The sequence below is a fragment of the Bombus impatiens genome, unplaced genomic scaffold (genome assembly GCF_000188095.3).
Source record: "Bombus impatiens unplaced genomic scaffold, BIMP_2.2 scf_0418, whole genome shotgun sequence".
Classification (NCBI taxonomy): domain Eukaryota; kingdom Metazoa; phylum Arthropoda; class Insecta; order Hymenoptera; family Apidae; genus Bombus; species Bombus impatiens.
In genome coordinates, this window is record NT_176837.1 from 180,299 (window position 1) to 186,783 (window position 6,485).

Consider the following 6,485-nt stretch of genomic DNA (forward strand, 5'->3'; position numbering starts at 1 on the left):
AAACCAAGCTTCGATCAAAAAATACCATTTCCGTAGATCAAAGTCTAGTGAACCGCCACCGGCGTAGCGAATCGATCTCTCGAGGCCTGATCGTCGCGGATCCATCCCTAAATCCTTGCACATTAGCGTTCGTGCGATGTGATCGTATGATTGGTTGTGACGCGTCGCCTCGCGTCGATTCGAGATCCGTTCCAAGACTTCCGTATGCAAAGATCGATGTATGTGAAGCGTGAGAAGAACGTATAACGCGGCTTGGCGTGCGTGCGGCTGGAAAGTTGGCTAGCGCAATGGCACGATAAAATAACACGTACTTTGCTAAATATCAAATGACTAGACTTGGTGTGTTTATATATTTCTGGAAAAAATGTCCTCGTACGTAATACAATTATTAATATCCGTTTCGTGTAAACAGTTAAAGGTACATAGTATTAAACTGTTCGTCCTAAAATTTTCGTCATCTTATACCACTGTCGGAGAAAGAAATATTATATATATATATATATATATTACAAATACATAAAAGAAGAAATAATACGGAATTAACATTGCACCGTACTGTAAGATAACGAAATCCTTATTTTCGTATGGAACCGAATTTTATCTTTGAAAACGTGTAAATTCGAACACGTAACCAATTTTCTAATCTCGCTATATCGTTTCCTTCCCACACAGATTCTACTTGTCATAATATTTAGATAACATCAATCTCTGCTAAGGTTCCATCTCTTCGATGGTATCGAGAAAAATATAATATTTGCACAAATATTCGCGGTCTACGGATAATCGATATGTGACCAGTTCGACCAATAACAATAGATACACATACGCGCGCTATTTTCAAGCTTGTTCTATTGTATTTGATATAACATGTAAATTGATCAGATGTATATTCGATCCGCTAGCCAACTTTGCAACCTCAAACGGTATACATTTGCGTGAAAACAATGAGCGAATAATAAAAGTAGGCTCGGGTCGCGTCCTCGAACGCCGATGGACCACTCCCGCCGTCAATTTTTCCACTCTTCGCAACGACAGAGGCGGTCGATCGTCCGTTTCCGGTTTCCAAGGGAGAACATCGAATACACGTGGCAAAGAGATTTCCGTTTCTTTATGTTAGCGTGTGTATGTGTGTATGTGTACGATTTCTATAAAGTGGTATACGATCGAACGGTACCGAAACGACCGTCTTTTCGCTTATCTAAACGTATATACACAGCGTGTCGACGATTTCTGTCTAATTTACATTACAGGCTAAGAAGAGTATAACAAATGCTATTTTACAATCGCCTTTATACAAGAAAATCGACGAGGGAATTTGCTTCGATCGCGGGCAATCGAACTGTCGGTTAAAAAAAAAGGGGGAGAGAAAGCAAGAAGAGAGAAAAGAAAGAGACAGTTCGTTTACGAAAGGAAATTCTTTCAACTTGCGATGCGAATGAAGCTTCGTTTCTCCTCGTCTTCGATAACTCTACGTATTTCTTCCTTTTCTTTCTTTTTTCTTTGTTTCTTTTCGTGATAACACGTTTGTGAAACGTTCTCTCGGCGTGACTTGTGCTTCTAGAAAACGTGTGATTCCCGCGTTTACAAAGTATATAATATATATACTCTAAAGTATCCTCTCTGTTCGAGTGGTTTCGCGATCGGTCGATAACGATCGAGCAAATCTATTTTATATTATTTTTTTCTTATTTCTCCTTCTTCATCTTCTGCTTCTTCTTCTTCTTCTTCTTCTTATTCTTATTCTTCTTCTTCATCTTATTCTTTTCGTTACCAGCTACAGATTGGATTGTCTTAATCTAGAATCGCGTGGAGTTTGGACCAAGGGGTGGAACCACCCCTTTTTCGTACCCAGGAGGAGAAATATAGAGAACGTGCTCGATGGACGACGAAAATATATCGTCGTGTCCTTGGTGGAGCATGAGAAGAGGAAAAGAGAGAGAGAGAGGGAGTCGGTTTGAGAAACACGTTTTTCTTGTTCGACTAGTTGGAGGAGTCCTAAAGCTAACGCTGTATCCTTGAACCCTTCGTAAAGTCTGCGAGAAAGAGGCTCGGTCTCTCAAACGAGATTACGCGAGGACCTACGTAGTTAGAGCGAATCCTGCTGAAGTGCGTTCCGCCTGCGTCTGAACACGGTTCGTGAGACGATCCATCGCGACTGAGCGTCGTTTGGCAATTTGCGAATCTTTCTGCAGAGTTACTATTTAGATTATAGCGAACGTGATTTGGAAATTTTACCTTAGACAATGATAATTATCGTAAAGACGATTCTTTAGTTGCTTAATTTAAAAATAGTTGCACTTACGATCGAGATAACTCGCGATGCGACGTCGTCGTTCGATGCTTTCTAACGAGATATCTCGCGTATCTACTTTTTAAGTACCTAAAAGTAACATTTTATTTGTTAAGTATCAACGTCAAAATGTTTAAATTAAAATAAGAAAGAACAAAAATATCGTATGGCACTCTCGAAGCAACTACAAATTTTAATTTGTACTCGATAAAAAAATAAAATATTTCCTTTTTCGTTTTAAAAATATGTGAAAATACATATCCAACGTTTAATTATAGTTAACGTCGTTAAGTACTTTACGACGATTTGGCTGAGATTCCCACCGTTTACAACTTTTTGGAATAAACTTTTGGCATAAACCAAATTTTTAAACATCGCCTTGCAAGATATCCCGTCCATAGATTCAAAGGGAAGTTACACAACAAAAGAGTTACACACTTTTCGAACCTCGTTAGAAAAGTATCTACAAAGATTGCTGGTCATGCAAGGGTGCAAGATACAATGAATATTTTTTCAAACGTAAAAAAATACTGATTTTTATTTCGTTACATTTTGTCGTTTATAGTGTTAGCTATGGTTAAAAAATTGATTCGATGAAAGACCAAAGATGACTAACGATTAATCTCTTAAATAAGTATCGAAAGCTTTAAAGCATGTTACACTGTCAAAAACATAACGTGTCGCGATGCAAATCCAACGATAGAAATGAAACATTTCTTAGAAAAAAAAAAGAAAAAAAACAAAGAGAAATGAATTTCTTTATCGTTTACGATGAACGAAAATCTTTATCGCTACAAAAACGTTCTCCACGACTTTCGCGGAACTTCTCTACGAATTTCCACTCGACGAGGGAAGTTCGATCTCGTAAGCAGTCACTTTTCCGAAGCAAGTTTCTGGCTGGTGGAACGTTGTCAGCCGACGCCATATCTGCGAGCAAGCGTGATGGCCGGCCGGCGAAAAAAGCCACCCTCGAGGTAGCTATCAATCCCCGCAGCTCCCACCCTTACAAAGGCAGCCAGCTTGGCCAGAGCCACCCTAAAGTCTCGCGAGAATATTTGCAGCGGATGCCCGCCCTTCCTGCCTCTGTCTTCGAATCCCTCGAAATTTCCACGCGAATCGCTCGGCTGTCATGCGTACCACAGCCACGCGTGAAAAATTCGATAAACGAATCTTGCCAGTCATCGATCGAGAGATATAAGAACGCCCGTAGTAAACGATAACAATACACAAATGGAAGTTTGAAATTATTTTCATGCTACGAGTAAAAAGATATACTTCTTTTAGAATAGTTGAAATAAGGATATTTTATTTCATTTCGAAATATCATAGATTCTATTCGAATTCGTTAGATTTTTTCAGATATCCAGATTTCTGAAACAATGATAGATTTTTAAAGGATTTTTACTTTCAAATTGGTTCCACTTCACTGGCCTATATCTAATTTGGATTAATAGTTTGAACTTTTGTCGAAGATTCCGGCTTTTCAATCGTTTTAAGTTCACAGTCCGCATAAAATTAAGGAAACTGTCGCTATCGATCGTTACATTCGCTGTTACTATAATACGCCAGTTTACCCTTCGATTCATATTTTCCTTTTTCGTAAGAAACATCTGCGTTACAAACAAAATTGCGTTTCTTCCAATACGTCACTATCTTGTTCATCTTTCTAAACGATTCCGTCGAGAAACTAAAATGCAACAATTAGCAGCTACTAACTTATTTGACGTAACATATGCGTCAGTAGCAGCGAATGTGTTACACTCTGTTTCCTCGAAACGGTACTCATAAGCAACGAAGTCATTCTTCAACTTAAAATTTCCAAATTTGAAAATTTATCCAGACAAACAACAAAGAAAATATTAACACCATGCTACTTATATACAATAGATAATCTACTTCGTTGATGTTCGTTCGCTGGTATATAAAATTTCAAATATTATGTTTTAAATGTATATTGCAATACGATATACTTGTAGCATTTCGTACATTGGATCGTCTAACGAACATGTTCGACGCCGATACGTTCATTTGTACACTGTCGTGAGTAGATGGATAATATACCCTGCGTGACCCGGGTCATGCGTATACGTCTATGACCACTAGATTAAACGCGATTCGAAGAAAGGACGATGAGCGTCCGCCTCGATCTTTGATACATCGCGTTCGCGCGACGATCGACGCGATTTTCCGACATTAAAATGTACCAAGTAAACAGCTGTTTGAAGAAGTTTAAGCTTACGTGCAGTTTCTCACGCAATGAATGTTCATTAACCCCTCAAATCAGTTTCGCGTAGGTACAAGAAGCGTACGTCGTCATAACTTTATCGTTTATGGCAATTCGATGTATACGTATCAGTTTGTTAATACATTATCGTTTGTCTGTACGTATTTGTTAACACTTTGGCGGGCAAAACGATTGTAATCGTTTCTTAATAAAGATCATATACCGAAATTTAGTACATTGTACGATACGATACGATACTGCGGATGTTTATGGGAAAATTCAAATATGATAAAAATCTATACAATGTGAAAAAATACATTTTCTTGGATATAAGTTTTTCGTCTTTGGTTGCGTTCATAGAAATCTGAATTTACATAATATATCCACCATCTAGGATCTAGATAATAATTTCAGTAACACGGTACTCTACTTATCGTACACGTTGTATTACTACACAACAATTAGAAATGGGTTTTCAAGCACGTTGCAAAAATATCTACATGTCGGCGAAAGTGTTAAGAAACTTGCTGAATTTAGACGAATTAATTACCGACCTAATAATTTGCCGACTCGAGAGGTTAACGCGCAAAGTGCGCGAGAATTTGCGATCGTTCGTATTTAAAATAGCGAAAGATATTTCAAAGGATTCTTCGATTTCAATGGAACAACGAACGCTTCGCGCGCGTACTTTCCGTTACGAGGGTGTTTAATCGCAAATTCTGAACGAGAGTGTGCGTACTTGTTTTTTCGGTGACCCAAAGTAACGATCAGCAGTGTCCGCTAGTTGTCGAGATTTGGCAAGCTTCCAACGGGTAATTAATCGAATTAAAGCGGACTCGTTAACCTTTTATTCCCTTTTTTCAACTCCTGTTGCGCTGGTCCCTTAACAGGTTACCTGATCTCATTCGTGCAACCCTTTCCCTGTGACTCTGAGAAAGTGGGAGAACGCAACTCTTTGAAAACGAATTATGGCTGAAACGTTGATTCTTTGTTTTTATTTTCTCGATAAACTAGATTACGTGCGGTACCTCTAAATTCGAAACAATAGAAAATCGGATACGTTAGATCATCGTATCGAATATCGAGGATATCGAACACGAACATTGCTAATCGGTATTTATACGTCCCAAACTGTTAAGTAAGACAGATATAGCAAGTACTTCTCGTCCTAGCCAGTTTACTTACTGCAACGAAGAGAACAAACGAATATGTACATCGGCTAAATAAAAGAGAACAGTTAAACTGTATTAAAATCATATTCATAATATGAAACTCGAAAACAAATTCCCATAATAATTCACATAAAACACGAACCTAAAATATTGCAATATGAAACAACGAAAAAAACTCTTCACTCTATATTTTTAATAACACATTATCATACAACGCCGAAGAATCAACCAGTAAATAAATACATTCATTAATCGATCCAGAAAAAGAAAACAATTTTATAGCGTAGCAGTGCCGTATACGTAAGAATAAGATCATAACGTATGAAAAAAAAAGTTACTTTGATATTAATTTAAAAACAAAAAAGAAAAAGATCCATCTAGGAACACTGCTGACCCGCTGAACTTGCAAAGTCACAATCCACGTGTGTTCGGGGCGACGCTGAACAAGCGTCGTCGATTATCTCGTTCGAATGTCATCGCGCGCCATCATGACGCGATCGCGATGAACGCAGTGATCGAGGTCGGCGATTCGCCGTACGGCAACGAACCGTCTCGTGTGATCGAGTATCGCGCGCGCGACCATCTCTGCAAGAGAGCGTCCGAAGAGATTGATCGGTTGGTTCACTCACTGGTGTCGGAGGTGTGCACGGGAGTGGTAGCCGGTGTGTTCGAAGGCTGATGCTGCGCTGGCTGCGTCGGTATCCCGAGGGAAGCGAGCAGCGGCCGGGACACTGCACCAGGGGTGGCTGTCGGTGGCGGCGGGCTCTCCTGGCCGACGAGCAAGCTCGCGGGCGGGAAC

At 39.4% G+C, this 6,485-nt stretch overlaps 1 protein-coding gene across 4 annotated transcripts in view; it reads right to left on the reverse strand.

Moving 5' to 3' along the window:
* Window positions 1-2,524: 2,524 nt before the first annotated feature.
* LOC100740508 (paired box protein Pax-6) overlaps window positions 2,525-6,485 on the reverse strand; it is a 56,251-nt gene continuing 52,290 nt past the window's right edge. For all 4 annotated transcript variants that reach the window (XM_033321279.1, XM_033321280.1, XM_033321278.1 and 1 more), the window contains exon 10: window positions 2,525-6,485. The gene's annotated coding sequence lies outside the window, so the exon portion shown is untranslated.